General features: G+C 35.0%; 1 long non-coding RNA gene across 10 annotated transcripts in view; it reads left to right on the forward strand.

The window, feature by feature from the left end:
* The first annotated feature begins 311 nt into the window (after window positions 1–311).
* LOC149537823 (uncharacterized) overlaps window positions 312–26410 on the forward strand; it is a 46256-nt gene continuing 20157 nt past the window's right edge. The window contains exons 1-7 of one of the 10 annotated variants that reach the window (XR_016355898.1): window positions 347–474; window positions 598–687; window positions 1133–1204; window positions 1488–1565; window positions 1682–1780; window positions 8282–8381; window positions 10469–10832. This is a non-coding gene — a long non-coding RNA (uncharacterized LOC149537823). Of the gene's footprint in view, window positions 507–597; window positions 688–787; window positions 824–1132; window positions 1209–1487; window positions 1566–1681; window positions 1781–8281; window positions 8382–10468; window positions 10833–26410 lie in introns of those variants that run through there. The other 9 variants (XR_016355904.1, XR_016355900.1, XR_016355901.1 and 6 more) reach the window with 9 other exon arrangements.

The following is a 26410-nucleotide window of genomic DNA, read 5'->3' on the forward strand; positions in this document are numbered from 1 at the left end:
TATATTTGCTTAAATATTAGAAGTTATGTGATAGAAAGAGATTCAAATCTTTTTTAATATATTAAAATAGACTACTATACATATAATCAAATAAATAATCTCATAACTGAAATTATTTTTGGTCCAAAGTAAAGGGGCAAAGACCAATGTTAAGCTATTGAGAAAAGCTAATTTGGTGATTAACGCAGTGGGACAGGTCACAAACACAAAGGCGGCGCCGGGGGAATGTTTAAATGTCTTTATTATTATTATTAATATATTATTATCAATTGATAAGTAGGAGATATTCACATCACATATTATTATCAATTTATTATTATATTTATTATTAATATATTATTATATTGTTTTCGATATATGGGAACGCACGCCTAGCATTTCATGGAATTGCTGGAAAACGAAAAATGATAATTACTCCTCGGGATTCGAAATGCAGTCGTAAATTGCATCGTTATTTTCTTTTTCGTGCCGCGGGTTCGATCCTCTGGCGGCCATGAATTGTGAAAGTTATTATGGTCTTACGTTCAAGATGTTTAAGTTGAGGTCCTTTTGGAGTTTTAGCTTCTAAAATTTCCTTTCTGGTACAATATCTTGCAGGAAATCGTCTATCACTTCACAAGAAGCAGTGCAGATTATGGATGGTCGTGTGTTCAATTTTCTGTGGACTCCCAATAAAAGGTTTTCTAGGTTCTGTTTTCAACTTTTTGTTAGTCCTTTTAGAGATATAGCTATCAAGTTTTCGGGAGATGTATTTTTGCATGTAAAAGTCTCGTACAATATCATGCAGGGGATAGTATACCGCTTCCACAACAAACGTTGCAGGGTATGGATTTGTTTTTTTCGATACGCCGCAATAAATTTGCAAGCATTTTGTATGCTCGTGTGTTTGATTCTCTGTAAGCTTTGTATAAAAGGTTTAACTAGGTCCTGCGTGCATGATTTTGTTGAGGTTCTTCTCGTGCTTTGGCTATTAATTTCTCGGAGATTTGTTTATGCGTGTAAAAGCCTAGCGCAATATCTTCCAGGGATCTTGCACCTCTTCCATAAGAAGCATGCAGGTTGCTTATGTTTTATTGTTCATTTTGCAGAGATCTGTTTTTGTATGTAAAAGTTCTCGGACAATATCTTGCAGGGGTCCAGTACAACTTCTACAAGAAGCATTGCAGGAAATGAATTTCGTTCTTCAAAAAACGGCATTCAAATTGCAAGTATTTCTACAGCTTAGAAGACCCATTTTGTCCGTAAAATTTATAGGTTGCCTTAGTTTTGTTGTGATTCGCAGCTTTAGATTCTCTGCAAGCTTCGTATAAAAGGTTTAACTAGGTCCCGTGTGCATGATTTTGTTGAGGTTCTTCTCGAGCTTTGGCTATTAATTTCTCGGAGATTTGTTTATGCATGTAATAGCCTAGCGCAATATCTTCCAGGGATCTTGCACCTCTTCCACAAGAAGCATGCAGGTTGCTTATGTTTTATTGTTCTTTTTGCAGAGATCTGTTTTTGTATGTAAAAGTACTAGCACAATATCTTGCAGGGGTCCAGTACAACTTCTACAAGAAGCATTGCAGGTAACGAATTTCGTTCCTCAAAAAGCGGCATTCAAATTGCAAGTATTTCTACAGTTTAGAAGACCCATTTTGTCCGTAAAATTTATAGGTTGCCTTTTTTTTGTTGTGACTTGCAGCTTTATCGAAACGAGTAGGCGATTTTAACCCCGAAGTCAACCTCATAAGAGTGGGAGGCGGTGGCGAGGCTGAACTTAACTTGCACAAGTGTTGAAGAGGTTTCATTTCCCACTTCCACTGAAATTTCATTACCAATGTTTACGAAATTCTCATCTGAATGGGCGTCTAAAATAGTCTGTTATTTAAGAGTTTTAGCTTAAAGGTGTAAGATATGCCCTGTTATTACTAGGGAAGAGACACCTCATGAGCAGAACATAATTAAAAATGAAGGATAATAGCATGAGATATGATACAGGAATCTTTCTAGTGATTTCGTCGACTTAAATGAACAGTCGAAATTGTAACATTAATTTTATTTTATGTGAATATTTTTACTTGGCATTCTTGAAGGAAATGATTGGTTGTTTGTGATTCTTTATCTTTGTTCTCTCTCGTGCATTCTAATCGCCTACATATGTGCATATAATCATACAGTGCTATGGAGGGAGAGGAATTGTAATAGAAGATGAAATGGTTGTTCTCTCCACGGGTGACTTTGCCTCGTGTCTGTAAAAGTTGAGCCAAGTCAAAATGGGGTTTTGCTCCACTAGTGATGAGGATAGGAAATTGTCAATACTTGGTATGCGTAGTGTACGGACCCAGGCTCCATTGCGTTAGAGCAGTATGCATTCAATGCTGCTATTTGCATGAGATTTGGTCCAATGTTGAGATAGTGCACCATGTTCAGGCATCTCAGATTTTCTTGTGTCACTAGAATTATTGGTGCAGTATTTTGTGTATCACTAAGGCCTTGTTGGATAGAATATTGATCTAGATAATACAATTACTTGTAGGAGGTGGATTTACATAAACACAAACTGTATATAAGATGGATGGGCCTTTCTATAGATCATGAGATTAGGCTTAGCAGTTTCCTAGAAATGTCATGTCCCCAAGAAACTAGGGCTAGCAGTATTTATTAATAAACCTGGGTAATACTAATAGGATAATAGCGATGCAAAGGAGCCAATCTTTATAATAAGTTCAGGCTATGAAATTAATATCAATTTAAATTTGGCCAACCAAGATTGGAAAGAGTATACTTATTAGCAAGGAGTTGACTGAGATTTGTTAATAATTATTATTGGCCAGCGATTAAAGAAGAGTGACAAGTCCTTAAAGAGGCGGAATATTGAAGGTACCTGTTGATCTCAAAAACAAAGTATAAGGGAAGAACATTACATTGGAAGGAAAAAATATCATATCTTAATTGAGAATCATCCCATATGAGATCTTCAATTAAGTAGAAACTGGAAATATACTCAGCAACACCTAATAACTTTAGAAATTCATTCAAGGATAATTCGTTATGACATTCAGATAATTTTGATTCTCAAATCCATCAAGAATTGTAATCAGCAATTAAATAGAAAATTCCTTAAGAAATCATTTTTAAATTTGTGGAAGTGTCTTGCAAATAGAAAGGATGACCAACCTTCCAAGTTCATCAGAGATGAAAGGACGTACCACCTCTCATGCTCTTATCGAGTTGAATGGTAGATGGAATGGACGCCCAGCCTTCAGTGCCTTGGGCTCGATCAAGGAGGATTACCAGTCTTCAAGGTTGAGAGGCAAAAGGGCAGCCCACCTTCCATGCTATTGACAATTTTAGTATGCCCAGCTTTGCCATTGCTGTTTGTAAAGCATTCCCAAGGAAATTGCAATGTGGTTTCCTATTTGGAATATGCTATAATCCAAATATTACTGATGCGACAAATCTGAATGGTGAATGATGCTATGAAGTATGATGTATTGCCCCAATTATTAAGGATCCTCGATTTGGATATTTCATATATTTCTTTGTCAAGACAACCTAAAAGTAAATTCTTGTAGATGATTAAGATTACTATTATCTTCTAAATTGTTCATAGAATTAGTTGTTAAATATATAATAAAATCTCTCCAGTTTTGATAAAATTATATTTATAAATATTATGCAGTTCCTAACTTAAGTTGAAATTGTATCCCTAGGGCAAAAATAAGGAATATTCCAAGAAGGAAAATTACAAGTAATATCTTCATAGCTGTCACAGATCAACATTTAGGTGTTCCCATGTATGTACTGAAACTTGGGGTTCTTTAGGCTATGTGGGAACATTTGATGTGTAATGAGAAGTGTGATGTGCTTTTTAATTTGCAATGGCTTAGACCAACTAGAAAAGACATGGTTAACATCGCTATCAAATGTACACTAAAAAACTTCCTATCATAAGACTTCCATGAATGACAAGGTCATAATTCCTGAGTCAAATACCATAAATAGAATCTTAGAATTCTGATTAAACTAGTGCACAGAAAGTCATTTGAGTGATTCAAAGACTCTGGGACTGTAAAAAATTATGAAAAACTAGCTCCAGTGAGGCTGTCAAGACTCAATCCCAGCTGAGAAACTCATATTCTTTCCTCTGTAGCCTAAAACATCGCTGATCAATTTGCACTTACTGGACAATTTTATTTACAGCGAAACGCTCCCAAATGAGACAAAAATACAGGCTATAGATGAAAAAGGAATTGTAGAATTCAAGGTTCTGCTACAAGTGCTGTGAAAGCTTTTTGGGTTTACAGCTAAAATTCTCTTGGGTTGTTTTATCTTCTTAGGAGCAGTGTATGGTGCTTTTTTCTATTGTAATTGGCTGTATTGTACATAGCTACTTCAATCATATAGTCTTAAGAAGGTCTGAGTGTAATTGGGGATTTTTTAGAGAAGTAGCATTGTCAAAAAGGTGTTAGGATATGCTCTTGGTATGTGTAAGGTGTCTATGAAGTTCAATAAAAGGTGCTAAAACTTGTGCATAAGAATCAACAACTAAATCAATTATAATGCTATTTTAATAATTAAGATTCTTGTTGGTGAGTTATAGGTGGAATATCCGTTCAAATACAGATCAAGTGCTATCTGTGTTACATATTCCACACTTATATTTTAATACCAAAGATAAGTGATTTTTATTGGTAATTGTCTACAACAGAATAACTGAATAATGAGCAATGAACAACCATATATGCACTAACATAGAGAAGGCTTAGTGAGTAACCAGCCCAGTTAGCAATTGAAGAATGAGTAAAAGTCTTTTCTCCCCACCAATGTATGTTGGCCCCATGGGATGGAGAAACTTGAGGAGTTTCACCAGCATATCAACAGTATTTCTTCTTGCATTTCTTTCACCAAAGAGCTTGAATCCAATGACCGGTTACCCTTCCTTGATGTGTTACTCATTAAGAAATCTGATGGATCTCTAGGTCGTCGGGTGTTTCGAAAAGCCACCCACACTGATTTGTACCTCCATGCCTCTTCTCATCACCATCCCAGCCAAAAAGTTGGCATCCTTAAGACCTTGGCTTTAAGGGCCCACAGAATTTGTGATGATGACCACTTAAATCTGGAGCTTACCCACCTTCGCCAAGTCTTCAAACTAAATGGGTACTCCAGTAAACAAATTTCGAAGGCCTTCGCCCAAGCTCGTTCTTTCTTCTTATCCCTCTCTGCTCCCAAACCCAATCCCTCTCCACCCCCCTCCTTTGTGTCTCTTCCCTTCGTTGATGGTGTCTCGCAAAAGCTTGCCAAGATTTTGAGTAAAAAAGGCTTACGGGTGGCTTTCAAAACCTTACATAGGATAAAAAACCGGACCCCTGCACTCAAAGACTCCAATGATGTCTTTTCAGAATCAGGAGTCTACAAAGTGTCTTGCTCTTGTGGTATGCCTTATATAGGTGAAACCGGTCATTCCTTTAGCACTCGTATCAAGGAGCATAGTGCGGACATCAGACATGATAGGGTTCAAAAGTCAGCCTTAGCTGAACACTCATCTACCACCAAGCATCACATCTGCCTGGAAGATGCTCGTCTCTTATCTAAGGAGGACAATTATTTCAAGAGGAAACTTAAGGAAGCAATTGAAATCAATGGTCATCCCATAAACCTTAATAGGGACGAGGGATGGACCTTAAACCCCTCCTGGTTTCCGATGTTAGCCAAGTGCCATCGATCCTAGTCTCGCGATCTGCGCTCGTCCTCTGTTGTTTCTTCTTTTTTTGTTTTTTCCTCTTTGTCCCCTTGGTGCTGGTTGCTGGTCAGTAGCAGTCCCCTGCTCCTTCCTGTTCTTCTTTTTATTCCTCTTTGGTGTCTGGCTCTCCCTCTTTGGGGCTCCCCATTTCTCTCCCTTCCCCCGAGTTTTATTTTCTCATTGGTTGTTGGGCTTGGCTTTTCTTCCTTCTTTCAGGTTCTCGTGCTCAAACTCTATCTCGTTTTCATTATTATTGGGGGTAGGGTTATTGTGGGTAGTGTCATTTTTTTTTTTTTTTCTTCTTAGTCTCGCCAACTAATTTCAATATTTATTTAGTTTTCATTTGTCGTCCTCTTTTTTTTTTTTGTTCTTTACTTTACTTTTCCCCCCCCCCCCCCCCCTTTTTTCTTTTTTTATCTATTAGTTTTTTAATTCTTTATAACTGCAACATTTTGTTTTCAATAATATTAAAAGCTATTTCATTTTATATTATTTTATCTTTTTAATTTCTTTTTTGTTTAGTTTTTCATTTTTATTTCTTTTTGTTGTTAAAAATTTGTTCACCCCCTTTATTTGGTTTTTATTTGTTTTGTTTCTTTCCTTTTTTCATTTTTTAGTTTTTTAACTTTATTTACCACTTTTATATATTTATTTCGTTGTTCTTTATTTCGTAATTCTTATTTTTTTCTTTTTTATTGCATTATTTCGTTATTAGTATAAATTAGTATTTTTTGTTCTGTTTTAGTTTTAGTTTTTCAATTTTGAATTTTTATGTTTTAATTTTTTGTTTTTTCTTCTCGATCTTCTCTTCTCTCCTCTACACCAAATGCCCTCTATTTAATTTTTTGAATCCTAGTTCTTCTCCCCCCCCCACTCGATCTGCGTGCTACCTCAACTAACCCCCCCCCCTCTCTTCCTCCTTTTTAATCTCTTTGCTCCCTCCAATCTGCCACTTTACATTTTTTCTCTATTCTCTTGCACTCCTCATCCTAATGATGGATCACTGTGTGTGATCCGAAACGTTGATGCTTAAAAATTACGACACAATCAAACTCCAGAAATTCTCATGATATTACTAATGGATTGTGGAAATCAAATGACATTAAAAGTCTTTTCTATTTTGAAATGGTGCAGAGATGTCATATTTCCTCTTGGAGAAATGATAAACTTCACATTTTTTATTTGCAGCCTTACTTTTGATAAGGGAAAAGATTTGCAGTGTAACTATTTACAAGATAAATTTCTCTTATTTGACTATGGTGATGTAGTTTTAATTTATGTGCTTTTGGAATATATCAGAATCACAGAAAATTAAAGAATGAGTAAAAATCTTTTCTACTTAATAAATGGTATAGAGATGTCATATTCCCTTTGGGAATAATGAGAATCTTGGCAATGTAGTTTTTGAAAAGGGAAAAGATTTGCAGTGTAATTTTTTACATGATAATTTCTCTACCTTTGTAATAGATCAGAATCAGAACGTTGTAATGTTCTAGTTTCTGATCTCATATTGAAGAAATTGAGAAGGGTTGAGTGGAGCATCGCCTTGGTCATAATTGGTGACAATCATATTAAATATATATCTCCACTAATTGAAATTATTGTCAGTGAGTTATGTGTAGAATATGGATTCTAATTGCAGATAATCTGTATTACATACACCTCACTTATATTTAATACCAAAACTAACAAAATTTCATTGGTAAATGTTTACAAGTAAATAATAAAATAATGAACAATTATACATACACTAATATAGAGAAGGCATAGTGAGTACCCAGTCTGTTTCGCAATTGAAGTATGGGTGAAAATATTTTATATTTAAGAAGGGTGTAGAGATGATGTATTCCTTCTTCGAGTAATGATTCTTGGCCACAATTTATTTGCAGTGTTATTTTTGAGAAGGCAGAAAATTGAGATATTGGGTTGACATGATGTGGAAAAGACACAGACATAAGAAGAAATTTAGGACGAAAGTATTTGAACAACATGATAAAATGCAATACTTAGAAGTGGCTTACAGCTGCCTGGGTGAGAGTGAAGACCAAAATACAACTTAAAAGGCATGTAGATCCTAGTCTTAATTGTGAGCTAAGAAGCGAAAATATGTTCCCTATTGTATTGCCGTTTTGTCTGAGGGACTGTTCTTCCCAAAGATTGCTAATAATAATGATAACCTTGCACATAATTGTACACTGATTAGACCATAGTGTTTCTGTTTGACATGTTCTGCTTTAAATCTTTAAAGAATGGACCCAGTGTTCTGATGACACACTTAATAGGACTATGTTAAACAGTTTTTTGTGCTTTTTTTTGAAACAGACTTAGGGGGGGGGGGGTGGGGTGGGGTGAGGGGCGTAATGATTACATCTTGTTTTTTCAGAAGATTATAAATAAACATTAATATAGAGTACTCATGCACTATATTTTACCCCTGTAATTTATGAAAATGTTTCTTTTGTCCCTGGAAAAGTTGGTTAATCAACTGGGATTTATTCTCATGATCTTTCCATTTGATTCATTATATTTATTTGACAATTTTTGTTCTTATTGAAGATTTTGACAAAGTTCACGAGTCTCCTATGACTTTTGATGCTGCTGCGCATGAAAACTTTATAGCAGGGGGGAAATATCCAGATCTTCAGGCTTGAGGAAGGTATTGTGAATGAATCAAGTATTTTGTCATTTTGTTAACTGTAGTTGTTTCCTAGTGGAAGAACTTTTGATGTTTTATATTCAATATTCTATGATAGTTCTGTATTTTGTTATGTCTAGAAACTCTATTTGTTCTAGGGAACAAATTATGTATACTTTTTATCACATGTTAATTGCAAGGGATGTTTAATAGATGGATTGCTTCTTTTTGTTGCATATTTTATCTTTCAACAATACATGCTTAACGGTTTTAGTGCAGTTTAGATTCTTGTACTTAACCCTTTGTCCTCACCTTTGTATCTTCCATGTCTTTAATCAGCCATTGAAACATAAAAGAAAAAAGAAAAATTGGGAAAACATAAAGTTGTATTCCCAGCTAGCCACTGAGGCATTATCAGTATAATGCAATTGCTTTTTCACATCTTTTGTAAATGGTGTCTAGTTTTTAGAATACTGGAAAGTTAGATTTGTTATTTGTGCCTAGTACATTCACTATGTGAACTTTGGTGTTATTTCATTAATTAGTCTTTTCAACAAATGTCATGTATTGATATAAAAAAGGAAGAAATTATCTTGGGCTTCAAATTATCAGAGTAAGTCAGTGGTACCTAACAAATATATCAATTTATAATAACATTGAGAAAACCACAGGGATAAGGCACCAGAGTTAGAATACAAACTAAGAACTAACTGGAGCTTATAAGTTTTATTTACTATGGGTGAGCCTCAATAGGTGCTTCTCTAGTGCTTGGTGAAAAATTAGTATGAATTACAAAAAACAGAAGTTAAATAAATGCTTGTTATATTCCTAGGATTTAATTTCCTTCAACCATTTCCAGATCCCTGATGCAAATTAGATCTTTTTTCACACAAGCAATTAGCTGAGTTTTTTAAAAGTTTGCTTCAGTGTCCAAAAACTTGATTCAACCAAAAATTTGAAACACAGAATTGAGGAAAAACAAATTATCAAATTTCAGAAAATCATCGATTCAATTGTCTGAGATAAAATAGGTGATCTAGATCTAATTTTGAACTTACAGAGATTTTCCTTGTAAGTGGATTACATATGATTGGAAATAACTCACCATTACCCACTGTGATATCCTTTAAGGTTTGCCTTGAGATCCGAGGTGTGAAAACCCCTAGATGTTGATGCACTTAACACCCCACCTCAGGAATCTTCAAAGCAGAAAATTTGTTGTCAGGCCAAAGTTTGCTTTATGACTGGCAGTTTATATCAGATCTGATTCAAAATCTACGTTCTCCAAGGCTCTGTTTTGTCGAGACCAATATCAATAACCAACAATCCTGAAATGTCTACTTAAGGTCTTTACTATGGCTGGTCATCATAGGTTCACTAAAAGTCTGTTGTAGCTTCCATTTTGTTGATTGCTGTAGTGACTAGATCTTATGGCTGCTGTGATCTTCATTCCCTTAGAGATCTGAATTTCTTTCGTGGTCAAGAGCAATCTGGTTTAGCCATGCTTTCTATCTCCACCACGAATTAGTGAAATTATACTGTCTGTGCAGATTGGAGTTGGTTTTTACTCAATCCAGTTCACTGCCAACATTGTGCAGTCAGCATGATATACCTCCTAAATCCTCCTTATGCAGATACCTGTAGGTGATCAGATCTGATGGACTGTTAAAGAATTTAACATCAAGGATCCAATTTGTTTTTTTTCAGGCCTTGAAGGTACTTCTGAGCAGTATTTGTCAACTGATTACTTGAGTTACAGGTATATTGACCCAGTCAGCCACCTCTAGCTATCTTCAATTGTGCGCTGCTCTGGAAACAGAGTGAGTTCATCCTTAGTCAATGAATGTTGAATGAAAGATTTTTTTTTGAACAAAATGGGTCATAAAGGGAATTGATGATAGGGGTTTCATCCTACCTAACAAAGGTTGTTATCTGGGATTTTCATCTCAACTAGCAGATTAGAGCTAGTAGAAAACATAATTTTTTTTCCTCTTAGTTTTTGATCACTCCATGAACTTGTTTTTGTTACTTTCTAGCATGAAACTTCAAGTACCTACATAATCCCTGAAAGATAAGTAACAACATAGCTGATATCATGCTTGATGTAGGTTAGGTAAGTGAGACTTCTCGATAAGTTGGGGATAAAGAGTTGTGCTAATCAAGGTGATGGATCATGGTTGGAGGGTTGCAGTTTTGTCCCCATTGGTATTGACAAGGGTTTGCAATCTTCCATTTTGAATTTCTCAAGCAATGACTTTGGGTATTTCATTTTCAATACAAGTATTTTTCACCTTTTGCTACACTTCTATTCAATTATAGTAACGTAGGAGCTCAATTTTTGATAAGAAGAATAGTTATTTTGGAGGGTTTCAATCTTGTCTTCATTGGTATTGATTGACAAGGGTTTGCGATCTTTCATTTTGAATTTCTCAAACAATGATTTTGGGTATGACATGATACAAGTATTTACTACCTTATTGCCACAGTTATATTGAATTACAATACCATAGGACCTCAATGTTTGTTAAGTAGAATAGTTATTTGAAATAAATTTTTATTGCCTTGATCATCTTATGAGAAAACCCAATGATTATTAGGTCACGAACATTTGGTGTTGCTTTCCAAGTGTTATAGACCATCCCTCAGGATTAAGTCATATATCTGTTTCTTTAAGATTTGCATTGAGGAAGACACTATTGCAATCTATTTGAAGCTGTCAACTAAATTGGATTGGCATTGCCAAATCTGTTTTGATGGTCTCAATCATTGCATTGATGACAGAGGTTTCTTCATATCACCGTTTTCTCTTTGTGCATAGCTCTTAGCCATAACTCAGATGATGTGTTTATCATTGTTAAATGATTCTCTGTATTTGATTTTGAAGATCCACTTGCATCTTGTAACTTTCTTCTTTGACCAAATATCAATAGGTTTCCATGTGATGTTTCTCATTATTGCTTGATATTTGGCATCCATATCATCTTTCTATGTTTTGATTAAAGAGCTGGCTTTGCTGTATCTTGTTTTGAATTTTGAATGATTTTCATATAAGAGCTCACTTCTGCATGAGACTCTTTGCAACTCTTTAGTCTAGAATTAATAATTATACATGTCCGCAGTTGCATTTTCCTTTGTATCCTTCATGGTGGTATAATACCACTGAATTAATTTGTGCACATGAGAGGGTTGAAGTAGAGGTAGATTAGGAATTTAGGCTAATTCGAAATAAGACCACCTCTCTTGCTTTTTTCATTTTCTCCTTCATTATATAGTGGATATCCTCAATCGTCTCATCTTTGATCCCAGTAGTTTTGGGTGTTTAGTGTGTTTAAAAAGATTGTGGGTGAGATGTGCTGCAACCTTTGTCCTCGTCAAAAATTGTGTCATTGATGATGCAAGCCTTATTTTTCTATATCAATAAGACATTATTATCCCTTCAATTTTTAATTATGTTCAATAAATACACATTTCAAAAACCTTTAAGCAACTTTTTCCTCTGCAACTTGGAGATGTTTATGAAGAACATTTATTCAAAGGCTTTGAGATATGAAATATAGTGTTTTTCTCAATTCATGTTTTTCTACAAGTGACGTTCTTAAGTACTCTGGTTGGTGCTTAATTTAGTAACTACACAGTTGTGATTGTACGAATTGCTACCAAGATTGTAGGAAACCTATTTTCATCCTATAAATGACACCTTTTGTGTCCTATAGATCAGACCATTTGCATATCATCACACACATTTGCAACACTACTTGTTGAGGTGTATATGTTGTGTTGAAATGTTTTTGTATCTCATGTTGTTGAAGGTAGTTTGAGAGCTCATTACTAGTGAAACTCCTTCATATACAAGAGGATGACCTTTGTAGGGTGACTAGATATTTTGAAAGTGATCAATATTCTTTGAATTTTGCGAATGTTTGATCTATGTTGGTCAAGCAAGAAGATCATGTCTTTGGGTAGAAATCATCCAAAAGAATTTGAAAATATTGGGCATGATTATATTAAATGGTATATTTTTGCACAAACTGGTGTGCACTTAATCTAGGTGACACAAGGCTCATGTTTTGTATGAAAAGAGGCTCAATGCTTCTTAGCAAGACAAATAGAGCAAAGAAATCTTGTTTTCTTCAAGGAAGGAAGTTCTTGTACCATGTCTCATTTACAAGGAAGTAGATAAATTCACAACGCATTGCTTTTATCTCACCTTAAAAAGGTGTTGGGGCAATATTACTCCATGTAAATATTTGCCACCACCTTTATGATGAAGGGAAATTGATCTTGGATCTAGAGGCTATACTTGATGTTCGAGCAAATAGTCTAAAAGACAAAACTATCAAAGAGTATCTCATCAAATGGAAAGTTCTATCAATGGAAAACACAACTTGTGAAGGAGGTGATATATTCAATTACCCAAATTTAAGGTTGCTTAAGGGAAAGCATAGTTGGGGAGGAAGGATTGTCATGATCGCCTCCATGAAGGAACTAAATTAGCAAAAAGATTTAGAAAATTGTCTAAATCTGTTACACTTAACAATTTTCTGTAGCCTATGATACCAAGAAAAGATTTTAATGTGAAGAAGAAGTACAAAACTCCTTGAAGATAATTGAATCTGGTATTACAGTATCAGAAAATCAATCAAAGATAATAACAAGTGATCATCAAGTGGGTAAAACGATGGACTAAAGAAAAATGTTGATTGAATATTATATAGGATCCACCAAGGAAGTATTAGCAATTCATGAAGATAAATTGATATTAAAGAATGTTAATCAAATAAAGACTCCTAATTAGATGAAGGTCAAGTTAAGTCAAACTGAAAGTGTGTCTTTTAATTTTAATTAATGTTGGTCATGAAAAAATGCGGTTATAAGGGACACCTCCCTATAAAGACATCCCCTGCCATCGGCAGATATATATATCATTCAAATGCAATACTATCTATTGAAGTCCTCACTCCATTTTTCTTGCATTTTGTTAGTAATATTTTGTCCTTTTACGTGTTCAAATCCTTTATATATATATATATATATATATATTTGTTAAAAACAACTGTAGTTTAAGTGGTTGTAGCTCAACAGATCTTACAAGTTCACAGTTTTACATAAATCGGCACATAGCCTTACTTAGATACAAAGTATTAATATAATTTGACCAACCAATTTACAATAGATACATATGATACAGACTGCTATCACAAATTATTGCTTAATCATCAGAACCAACTAGCCCCTTTGCTAGTGATAACAAGAGCTCTGTGAGATAGCATTCAACCCATAATAGAATAAAAAGTTTCCTGATGATTCAATAGCTCTATACTTAGTAGGCAATCTGATAGTCTCCTTTTATCTTTTTGCCTGCACATCACAGCTACACCAGTCCAAAACAACTCAAGAGTAATTGTTAGGTGTAATAACCAGTCTAGAAAAATCTATTTTACCACTCAGCTGGTACATATATTACTCTTCATTCAGTTCTTTTGATGTAACATTCTAAGGACATGACAACACATAATCTATGGAGCCAAACTGATAAGAATGAAATCCACCTTAATAGCAAATGTATCCCTAAAATCATTGACATAAGGCAGAAGATAATGGACCATATTCAAACTGATTAGAAACTCAAAGAAAGGATATGATTCTGATATAAATAGATCCTGTTTCTACTTTCTTTGATGATCTGATCAAGAAAAAGGAGGCAATCATCCCTATCTTTATTTAAATGGGATGTATTACCATGAGATGTATGTAGAAACTTTATATACTAAAACATTCTGATCGTAATAGTTAAAATTACATACTTGGTTAAGCTGGAAAACTTGACTGTTTACACATCCCATTCCAACTAAAATAAGATGCAGCTTGGATGGGAGGACATCCTGATTGCTAAAATTCTTGGATTATTTTACAGGTATTTATTAACAATATTTTTCCCTTTCAATTTTATGCTTTTTGAACCCTGTTAAAATGCTCAATCAGTATTGAGAAATACTGAATATAAATTCACAGGTCTGAATCAGAACTAGTGGTATTCAATCTCCAAGAGGCAGAACATTTATTGATTTCAATGATCTCCTCTTTGTGATCGGTCAACTATAGTGCTATTAAAAGACATAGGGAGGAATGGATGTGACTGTTCAGGCAAATGTCTCTTTGAAGAGACACGAAGGCGAATTCTAATTAACAAACAAATTCAATAGTTTGTGGATTAACCATTGTGCCTTTTTGCAAATGTACCTGATGGTTATTGGGCGTGACTACATGCTAAACAATTCTTTTATATCCTCCGATGGTAGTGGAATATTTCACACGATCCATCCTGATGCACATATGATCGATATAGATCAGGGATGTACATCCCAATCCAAGAGATAACAATAATCTGATAGCTCAGATTTTTATACTTAGGTTGATCAGTTAATGCAAGGATAATCCTGATATATTTTATGGCAAGATAATTAAGTATAAGTGTGTGTATGCATGTAAACCAGTTCATATGATGAATTGGTATACACACATATGCATACAGTTTGCCAGTTTGTCCTTGAATTCTGACTGACGCTATCATGTTTTAACAAACAATGGTATACACACATATGCATACAGTTTGCCAGTTTGTCCTTGAATTCTGACCGACACTATCATGTTTTAACAAACACTTTTATTTTTAAAGAGAAAAACCTTTGGAATATGTGTAGTGATGAAATTGAATGCAATTGCATATAAGTAGTAAGATTTTGTTTGGTGGAATGATTGTCATGTCTTAAGTGGCACCAAACAATATTTCAGTTGATTTTTTTGTTTGTTAAAATGCCAAGGTTTGAAATTTGATGATATGGGGTGGATGCTCCCGTGGCATTTAAGATATGCAATTTTAGTAAAAATTGAAAATGAGAATGTGTATAAAGATTCAAGCATGAGATTGTGTCCAACATATGCTCACCACAATAACATCCTCAGACGTGAGTACCAAATACAACTCCACCTCTCCATTGCTTTTCTTCTTTGAAGGTGGAGCCGACAGAGCTCCAGATTTGATTGCTCCCTTCACAAGCATAAGAATGTCACTTCTTTTGAGGGTCTTTCCCAGAGAACAATATTTGTCCAGCTTCTGCTTCCCCAGCCTTCGGGTTAAAGGCTGAGCTTGCAGGTTTACTGTGGAAGGGGCAGATCCTCTGTAGCCTTCTGTCATTTTCCACCAGGTGGAGACAGAGGGTGAAGAACCCTGCTTGCCGCTTTCCATCCCCAAATACTGCACAAAGTCAGCAACAATGCTCACCACCAAAAGACTTTCTGTAAAGACTTCTTATTATTGTGGTTTTGTGGATCTGCATTTAAGGTTAAGGAAAAATATCATATTATGGATGTTTGTTATTTACAGTGAACTGAGTGAGAACATATTCCTTGGCACCTTTTCTCATTGGTAGAGAGGTATTTCACTCTACTGTGTGGATGGTTCAAGAAGATGCAACCCAATGTTGTGCCCTTAATGGTATTTTTTTCATTCAAATTTATATGGTTGATGAAACTTTCTCAGACAGATAATTTGTCAAAACAACTTAATCTGTAAGTTTGAAATAATGAGACCATTTATACTGAACAGTACAATTTTGCTAAGTTGACGGTTCAGATTTGGGTTCAAAATTCGTTTAATTTATTTTTGGGTTGGGTTCAGATTCGTTTAATCCACCCAAATTCCTTGAAATCGGAAGTCTGCAAAAGCCTGTCAAAATTTAACTGGGGTCCCTCTGCAAGACTTTACTGTGGCAAATTTTTGGACGAATTCAAACCGAATCAGAATGTATAGTGAGCTGACTCCCAAATTCCACATGCCAGGAGTGGATATGGTAACTTATCAATTTTGTTATAAAACATAGCAGACAACAGATAGTATTTTATTTCTATTTTTAAAAACTCCAAAAAATAATTATTCAAGTCTTAAAAATTAACTTAATCAAATGTTTGAATATTTTTTTGGTAGTAACTATCAAAAATATGTGTAGGTGTTTTGAGATATGAAATAGGTTCTTTCTTCTATAACTTTTTACAGTCCCTTTTTTTGGGATGATCCTGGATCTTGCCCTAGAATCACAGATTTAATTGAAATAAGGAATGTAATATAATTAACAACATAATAACCTGGTTTTGGTACTACAATTAGGTTAGATTATGATTGAAATATAATTCTTAAGATTTTTCATTTCCATCAGGGCTAGGGATTCAAGTTTCAACAACAAATAAAATACATATACATATAGGGTTCGGAGAGGATATTCATAAAGGGTGCCCAGTTTATTGTATAGCCCAGTTAAGCTCAAGAGCATGCAATGCCTAGGTAAGACAACTTGCCTTTTGGCGTACAACATAATTCCATCCTTTGGGGTGGCCTACTTCATTCAAGTTAACCGGGGTCATTGATGAAGACTGTTAGGTCCAATTAAGCACAAGGGTACATTGTGTTTAACTAAGACAGCTTGCCCCTTGGCCCACAAGCAGCAGTGACATTTGCCTTGATGGGTCTGTCCCTTGGAGTGACGTACTTAATTCGGAGGAATCCCAACATATTTCCCTCCATTCCTGTAATGATTGTTTGTGGGAATTAAGAATAGACAACTTTTTCAATTGAAGAAGCATAATAAAATATATTGGCGTCTTGATAAGAGATTTGCATATGTTAAGCATACATATAAAAAATATTGTCATCTTTATAACTATTTTTTATATGATATATCCAATCATAGCTGTTTTCAGAATCTCAGATCTCTTCCTTAATACACACTTGTCTTTCCTTGATCTTGATCCTTTTATGGATGCCTTTGACAAATGACTCTCCTTCCTATTTATATCTTCATGATGGAAGAGTCACAACCTTTCATTAAGCTCATTGCCCTTGCAAGGGACATGACTCTGAATAACTAATTGCTGTATTCTTGCAGATCACAACTCTTTCTATTTCTAAATCATGTCTCCTAAAACATTAACTGCTCCGTCATTATAAGTACAACTGTGACAAATTTGTCTTATTTATATGGAGCACAACAAATAAAGGAAAGTTAGCACTTTTGGGTATATTGTGATTTTCTTAAACCTCCAATCAAGGGTGCTAACGCATGAGAGAGTTTGCTATTCTAAGTATTTTTCATGCTGCCTATGTTTATAAAAATAATTACTGTAGCAATTATATAAATGTTTTCTTATGGAGCACAACAAATGAAGGTTGGTCAAACTTTTTTGGGTATTATTTTGATTTTTTGAAACCTCCACAAGAGTGCCAAGTTAGTCCGCTACTCTAAGTAATCGTCACTGTGTAGCTTTAAAAAAATAATTGCTGTAGTGATCATATAAGGGTCTTCTTAATTCAATGTTACTCTTTGTAATGTTCAGCTGCTTAGTTGGACATTGATCCTTCGAACATGGCAGTTGGTCAGCCTGCATGGTTTTATATAAGTTTCCAAACTACACTTTATATTTATTAAGGCATCAATAATTTATAAGGCTTTGATTCAGTCAGATTGGCAGAGGCATGAAAATTTCTAGAACTGGGGGTTGAATATTTTGGGTATTAATATATTTTGCCTTTTATCCTTTGGAATTGTGAAAGCAATTTATATTTTTTTATGCATATAATACAAATGATTAACAATATCTACAATCAAGCCCATTAATTTAGAAAATCTTTAAAAATTCATTTGAAATCTAGTATAAGGAGAATAGTGATGATAAATTTATAGAGTTGGCAATTATATTAAATCTTTAAGAACCTAATACACAATGATGACAGTGATCCACTGTAGTTCGACAGATAATCATTGGTTAACTGTGGGTTTACCCTAGATCTCTGAAGCCAAAATGCTTATTGATTTAGGTTAAAGTTATCAGAAATAGCCCAAAGGCCTATTGATTTGGCTTAATTTATCAGCAACATTTACTATTAAAAGAATCAATTTGACTGTCAATGCTAGACATAAATAATAATTCTTTTGTACAAAAAATGTTAGATCAGAAATATCTGATATAGTAAAACTTAGACAGATCTTCAGCAATCAAAATAGATGGCAAGAAGACTTGTAGACAACCTCTCTTCATGCTATGCATGATGCAAATTAGCTACAATTAACATTACCCGGGGTGAACCAGAAGAAATAAAAACTTGGTTTTAGGATCAAAATTTCAGAATTAACCGATGGCTTTTCCTTGTTATTGACACATGGCACAATTATTGTAGTGCTTATCACAACAAAAGCAGAAATTCAATTTTTTTCTTTTTGACAAGTGATCAAAGCCCTGGACTATATTATTTAGTATAGGATAATAATAGGTTACATGATAGAATTACATATGAGAGAGTGGCTGCACATAAAATGGGAGGCTAACTTGACCATTGTAGTAGCAAAAGCTCAAAAACTCAGGGCCTTGTTAAAATTCAAATATCAGATTTTATCTGTGATTGAAGAAATCTTATTTCTTTTGATTTATATATCTCTGAGATCTTTTATTGAAAAGATTTAGCACTGAAATTGCAATCTGTTTACAGTATAATTTTTTTTAAACAGAACAATATATAATATACTCTGCTGTACTTTGTTATTTACACTGTTATTATATTCTGCCAAACTCTTTTATTTATACTAATTAACACTCCCAAACTCTGCAATCTATATTGGCTGAACACTATTGTTACGTATGTGTTCACTGTGTATAAACTGCACATGGCGGTCATTGTATTTATGTCTGCCTTGGGAGTCACGTCCCCAATATGAGTGACTCCACAGTAAAGTCATATCCCATGGGAAACGTGGCTCCAAGTCACAACCTTTCAAACAGTATTTTCCTTTGGAGACCGTCAACTAATTTGATGATTAGTTTAACATTGAATAGTCGGTCAATCATATATTATTATTATTTGCACAGTACCTGAGATTGAGATATAGTAATTTGTAACTATATATTTGTGTGTGTGTGTGTGTATACATATAACTTCAATGTGAAATAATAATAAAAAATGAAAATGATAGTTATTTATTACATAAATATATAATATATTTTCAATAATATTTTATCCGACTGAAATATACATTAACACTACCTCTTAGTTTAGAAGGATAAACACATAGATATTACACCATTGGTAATATTTGGAATGACAAAAATTTAAGGATATTATTGATTAGAAGATCTCCACCATTTTGATGACATTTGATAACATGATTATTGGCCTCTAGAATATCAACACGATATTCGCCAAATACTCTGAGTAATGCCCTGCAGAATATCAACACATGATATTCACCAAGTACTCAAATATATCTATATAGGAAACTCATAGACCATCAAGTGAATGACATCTTACAGTTAAATGTAAATTTACAAGATATAATCTATCATGAACTATTTGAACATTTATGTAAAATGTATATCGTGATTTAAGTTATTGTAAGATCATCACCTTCTAGTAACTTCTACAAATACAAGTGATAATCATTTGGAAGTCGTCACTTCCTCATGATGTACACAAGGGGTAGGCCCATACACACGACACCAACAGTTTTTATGAAGTCACCCATGGATACTGTCATATGGTGTTGTCATTGTTAAAACTAGAGCCTATATACTAAAGATGAAAATCAGTAATAAAGAAAATCATTAGAAAGAAAATCAACACCAGAAGATATCCTGGGAAAACCCTTCTAGAATGAAGGGAAAAACCCAGCCACACAACAAAAGATCATTTTATTGATAATAAAAGTTCAAGTGTACAATATCCTTTGCTTGATGCGAATATATAACAATAGGAGAGACTCTTCACATCATAAACAAAGGTCTATTGAGATTCCCATAACTCCTATAATTAATTATAACTCTTCGAATATTCATGCCTCAATGCATGTGAATGACACATGTCATTTACATTTAATATTACAAATTTAAACTTTAAATGTCCTCTTCAGCGAAAGGTGACAATAACAGTAATAACGTCCATATTTCCAGAGATAAAGATCTCTATTGCAGCTACAATCTTCATCACTCCCTCTTAGCTAGAGTGAGATCTTTAACTGAACAATCACACAAGACTACAACCAAAAGTCAATGATAAAATCTCATTATATAGATCCTATAAAATTCATGGAATCACTCAACATGAAAACCTATAACAATTACTCATTCATGGATTCGCTTAACATAAAAACTTGTATCAATTACTCATTTTCATGGAATTGCTCAACATGATAAGTGGTAACAATTACTCATTGTTAATAGTCATGGAATCACACAACATGATGCTAAGAGAACAATTTACTCATTGTTAATAATCATGGAATCACTCAACATGACGGATTTGTAAGACTCACAGCTAAGCCTTTAATCATGGACTTTCTCAACGTGAACAGTCATGGAAACTCTCAACATGACATCCAACTCCCACCACAGAATCTTTCAACGTGATGACATCATGGGCTCTCTCAACATGATGTTCACTATCGCATAGTGAAAGAGTTATCATAACTGATCTTACAATCTCATTTATTTACACATAATTGAAGTAGACATAACAAAATAAGACTTAGTTCCATTTAAGTCAAATTATACAAATACCACAAGCATCACAAGCATGTATGATAACGAAAGGGGATTCCATAAGCACTCCCTCTTAATTACGAAGTCTCCCTCTGAATCTAACGTTTCCCAAAGCGACCTATTGCCTTTCTTGTTGCAGCTGCAACAATGAGATATAAAAGATTAATCAGTCAAAGATAAACAATAGCATACTCTATTTCTAGTAATAATCATAAATACTCATCTCTTTGTGGTCTAATCTCAATAAACACACATAAACAAAGAGATTCAGAATAATGCCTGTAAATCTCATAGCATCAATATAATTATAAGAATATGATATCAACATAACAATAATACTTATCTCTTCAATTCCATGCAATACTATTTCACAACAAAGTCCCACTTTGTAGCTGAAGAATGCAATCTCATCTGAAACTCTTTTCCAACAAGAATCTTAAATTTTACAATACCAATAACTTATCACAAATAAGGAACCTTATTAGTAACATGCATTTAATGGTTGAAATATAACTTTGAGAATCGTAAGAAGATAGCTAAAGAAATCTCCTTAAAAGAAAAAAGCTTCCTCTTAGTGTTATATCTGTAGCAGAGCTAGTCTCATCGTGCATGACCCATTTCCAACAAAATTGATCCATACATGACTAGAAGCTTCATAGAGACAAGATGGGAATTTCCATTACAAGCTCATTGTTAATGTGAGATGCTAGAACAGATGAATGATAAGCTGCTCAATACATATCAGAGCTACTACTCTGGGAACACAGGAATAATCATTCACTGAAATCACCACTGATCCAGGCGGTTCGCAGATGTTACAGAACACACCTATCTAAGATTATCAGCATCAAATCTGAGTGATGCGATTTTCCAAAACAAAGATACCAAAAAACTTAAATCTGAGAAGTAGTCGAAAGAAATGAAGAGATCGTGCATACAGACAAAGCCCTTTTTATATCTGAAGGAAGCTTATCAATTGCAAAGTGAATACATGCGGTAACAGTAAAACTGGAGATTATATATGTCTTACAGCCGATACCATCAACATTGACGGAATGAAAATTAACTTGAAGCAAGTGGTGATGGAGGAAGGATCTTGCATGTTAACATTCATTTCTTAAATGTGACGGTTGCCATATATGCGATAACTCTTTAATCAGATTTTTCGTAGCAAAAAGTAACTGAAGTCCAAAAGAATAACTGTCGCTAGCACATATGCGGGACCCATAAAGAATTAAAAGATAGAATACGATGGAGTAATATAAGACACTTGGTGAACTGACATGCAAATGCTCCTAGCATACTTGGTGAACTGGCACTTTTTCCTTGTTGAGCACCTTGACGGCCACGCTTTCACCAGTCTTAGAATTTCGGGCAAATTTCACCTTGGCAAAGTGCCCTCCCCAAGGGTTATTCCCACCTCATATTTGCTCACCTGCGCCTTTAAATTCTGTATGCTCATACTAGCTCCAACTCTCTTACAATCCCCTCAAACCCAATTCAGATCCACCTATACCTGTACCTACACTGCTCCTTTAAAAACACTTAAACACAACATATTCATTGTCTGCAACAATGAATGTCTGTACAACCCAAATAGAAACAGGTAGCAATGAAAAGGAAAAATAGATATGACCCAGCTCAACTAATGCAATTAGGTGACAACCCAAGTGGTGAAATTCAAACTTGCTCCCAATATTTCTACTGTGGGTTTGGTTTCCTTCAGTTTTCTTATAGTAAAATACAATTGGGTTAGAAATCCAGACAATATTAACACTGGAGAACCGTAGAGATACGATTTCTTAAACTCTGATTAAACTTATGATGGGTGAATCTCTCCGTATCATATAAAAAAAAAACTAAGTTAAAGATACCAAGATAGACTGCATGAAAGAAATTAAAATCTCTTGTCCCATCTCACTAGTATCATGAAATGGATATGGTAGCAAGGAGCCAAGAACCTCACCCAATGGTGAAGACAATAAAAAAAATAAAAATAAAAATAAAAATCTTTTGTAGCTACTTGAAGTGAAGAGCTAAATTACTAATATCAAAACTCCAACTTCGATACCATGTTAAAACTAGAGCTCAAAAACTGAAGATGAAAATCAGTAATAAAGAAAATCATTAGAAAGAAAATCAACACCATAAGATATCCTAAGAAAACCCTTCTAGAATGAAGGGAAAAACCCAACCACACAATAAAAGATCATTTTATTGATAATAAAAGTTCAAGTGTACAATATCCTTTGCTTGATGCGAATATATAACAATAGGAGAGACTCTTCACATTATAACCGAAGGTCTCTTGAGATTCCCATAACTCCTATAATTAATTATAACTCTTCGAATATTCATGCCTCAATGCATGTGAATGACACGTCATTTACATTTAATATTACAAATTTAAACTTTAAATGTCCTCTTCAACTGAAGGTGACAATAACAGTAATAACATCCATATTTCCAGAGATAAGATCTCTATTGCAGATACAATCTTCAACAGTCATGACATCCACTATGAACCATATTAGAGAGTAAGATTTTCATCTCAAACCTATCTTTCATAGAGATAAGATAAGATAAATTTATTAGTGTCCAACGAAAGATCACGAGGGTCTATGGGATTGAGAAACTTACAAGACAGAAGGCCACCCACTACAAGACACAAAACGATGTCTGGGAAAGAGAGCAAATAGGAAAAGCTAGAAAAAAAAGAGATACTAGAAGCAAGGAGCAAACAAACGAGGAAAGGACTAAGAATCCTTACTCGGTGAAAAGAAGCCAAGTACTGAAGGGTAAGGGCTATGGCGAGCGAGGCCCCTAGTGCACCTCTGAGAAGTACTGAGAGGGTGCTGTTGACGAGCATGGCCATTGTGAGGCCTCACAAATCTAGAATGATTGGTGGTGGTGTCACCGGGAGGCTGCTTAGTTCCATGTGTCAGAGATGAGGGGGAGAAGAAAGCGGTAATGAGCTGAGTCGAAGCCACCCTCTGGGGAAAACGGATTTGTACCATATAGTTGTGGAACTGCATAGTGTTGATGTCACTTTTATACCACTACATAACATATAGCAATCGAATACTTGATATAGAATACCAAACATTCAACCCTCTCTTGAAAAGTAAATACTCATGAAGAACATGAGAAAACTCCAAGGTTCCTTTCACTTGTGGATGCTAACTTAGTTATATTAATGTGATTTGTTGGTTAATCACATAGGCGGACTTACGTTGTTCTTTCAAGGATGTCGAACTTTTCCTGTGATGGTGATGAAATCTAGCTTTGCAACGTATACTGACTTTGACTTTCTCAATTTACTTTTCCAATTTATCTCGCTTCCAACTAGGCTCTTCGAAACTCCAACTACTAAACTACTTGCTGCTTTACTTCTACTCATATGAATGGAAAGATTAGCAGATGGATAGGGATCAAATCTAATGAAAACTTTCTAGCGGCGCTACCTCCATAAATGCAATGAGTCAAGGGGAAAAAGATTAGATTACCATACAAGGCTTCCTAACAAGCTGCTAGGATGCTAGTGGCCTAGTTTATGGATCCCTATCAAACATCCACTAATATCACCATACAACTATCCATCTATTCTTACTCTTGCTTAACAACTTTCTTGAAATAAAATCTACTTTAACAACTTAAATGGAATTTAACTTTAACTATTGGAAGTAGAAACTATGCAATAATACCAAGTGTTCTTAATCACCATGCAAGACACAACAATGATAAGAGAAGCAATTTTGGTATTATATAAGCAACATTTTTCTTCAACCCTTTACAAATGAGGGCAAATGGCCTTATATAGGGGCCAAAAATACAACCAACAATAGAGATTAAGAGGCAAAATCAACGATCCAGATCAAATCCCAAAAACCCTATCTAGGGTTGCCACCCCATCGGCCAATGAGAAAACGCCACCTAATCAATGGAGTAATGAAAAAAAGGAAAAGTGGCAACCAATGAGAATGCACCAAAATGGTAGCTAATCAGAATCAAACACCTTTCCTACCCTAGAAGAAAGGAGAATTTTCCACTTGGGCTTACGTCAAATGATCCTCTAATATAATTCTACCCTTTTCTTTCATCTTCTTAGCCAAGGCAATGAACTTGGCTAGCCTGTCATTGACTTCCTTCATGGGAGGGCAAGGTGTGTGCTTCATCTTGAGCTCATCATGTTGCTCGTTGCTTGCAGTGTCTTCCCATGATCCTTCTTATATTCTTTCACATATCCGATAAAGGCATTGAGGGAGGCAAGGGTGCCCAAATGCTTCTTCCTGATGGCAACCTTCCCCAATTCATCCAATCTTGATCCAAACTCCGTCTTATTGACATTTTCCTCTTTATTATCTTCAAAATCAAGTGCAACCACAACATCACCCATCATGGTTGAAATGGAAGTGTCAACGCATGGGTTGGGCTGTGCAATCTCATTTTGTATCTCTTCAAGTATCCTCAATCTGATGGTCAAGGCAACATACCAAGACTCCACCATACTCCTTCCTTCTTCATCCACCAACTTGGTTCTCTCCAAATATCTCTCTGGTAGCCCAATAACTGCCCGTAGCCTGGGAATGGCTAAGTCCTTGATTGGAAGGAAATCCTTCCACTCCCTTTCAAATGTTTTTTAGAATTTGTCTCTAATAGCCACCAATGACCTGAATGTTGAGATAAAGGAAGGCACGAAATTTTGCCCATCTTGAATTATATCACTGGTCCAATCTTTGATTTCGTGCAACTGAGCCGATATCTCTTCTATGTTGCTCTCGCTCTCTTGCAGAAGGGCTGCCTGATGCAACTGTTGGATAGGCTGGCAATCTCTCCAATACTTGTTTTCGGCCTCCAACTTTAAAATCCTCTTGTTTTCCTTCCTCAACCTTTCTCTAATTGAAACTATGCCTTCCTAGATTTCCTCGTACTCCATGTCATCCGTGATTCTTCCCAAGTCATGCTCTACTATCTCATAATCCCATCCACTGCCTTGCTCACCTTTGGTATAGCAATCTGAACTTTTTGATGACCTTCATCATCACTCTTGATTACCTTTGCCACCGTTTCTGCAATTTGTTTCTGTTTCTCACTATTTTTCTTTTCCACTAACCCTTGAATATTTTCAACTGTTCGGACAGTCACCACCTCGCCTCTTGGCATAAGCATTTTTCTTAACCATAGTGGTGCAGTACATCTCCCCAAATCTGGATTCAGTTCGACTAGCAAAGCATCACCAACAACCTTAGGCACCTGGCTTACTTCTTCAATATGAATTGGCCTATCCTCTTCTTCGCTAGTGACTGTCATATCATCTCCATGCTGGTTCTTCGGGAGAGGAGTATTTGGTACTTTACCATAACTACTTGATTCCAAATTAGAGCTCACCTCTATCGTGACCCTTTGTCCACTTGTATTAACCTCTTGGCTCCTAGCCTCAATTATGCTCTCCCTTGATGGTGCTGCATTCT

Source organism: Cupressus sempervirens, chromosome 9 (genome assembly GCF_028749045.1).
Source record: "Cupressus sempervirens isolate cs-2001-9-10 chromosome 9, ASM2874904v1, whole genome shotgun sequence".
In the NCBI taxonomy this organism is placed as follows: Eukaryota; Viridiplantae; Streptophyta; class Pinopsida; order Cupressales; family Cupressaceae; genus Cupressus; species Cupressus sempervirens.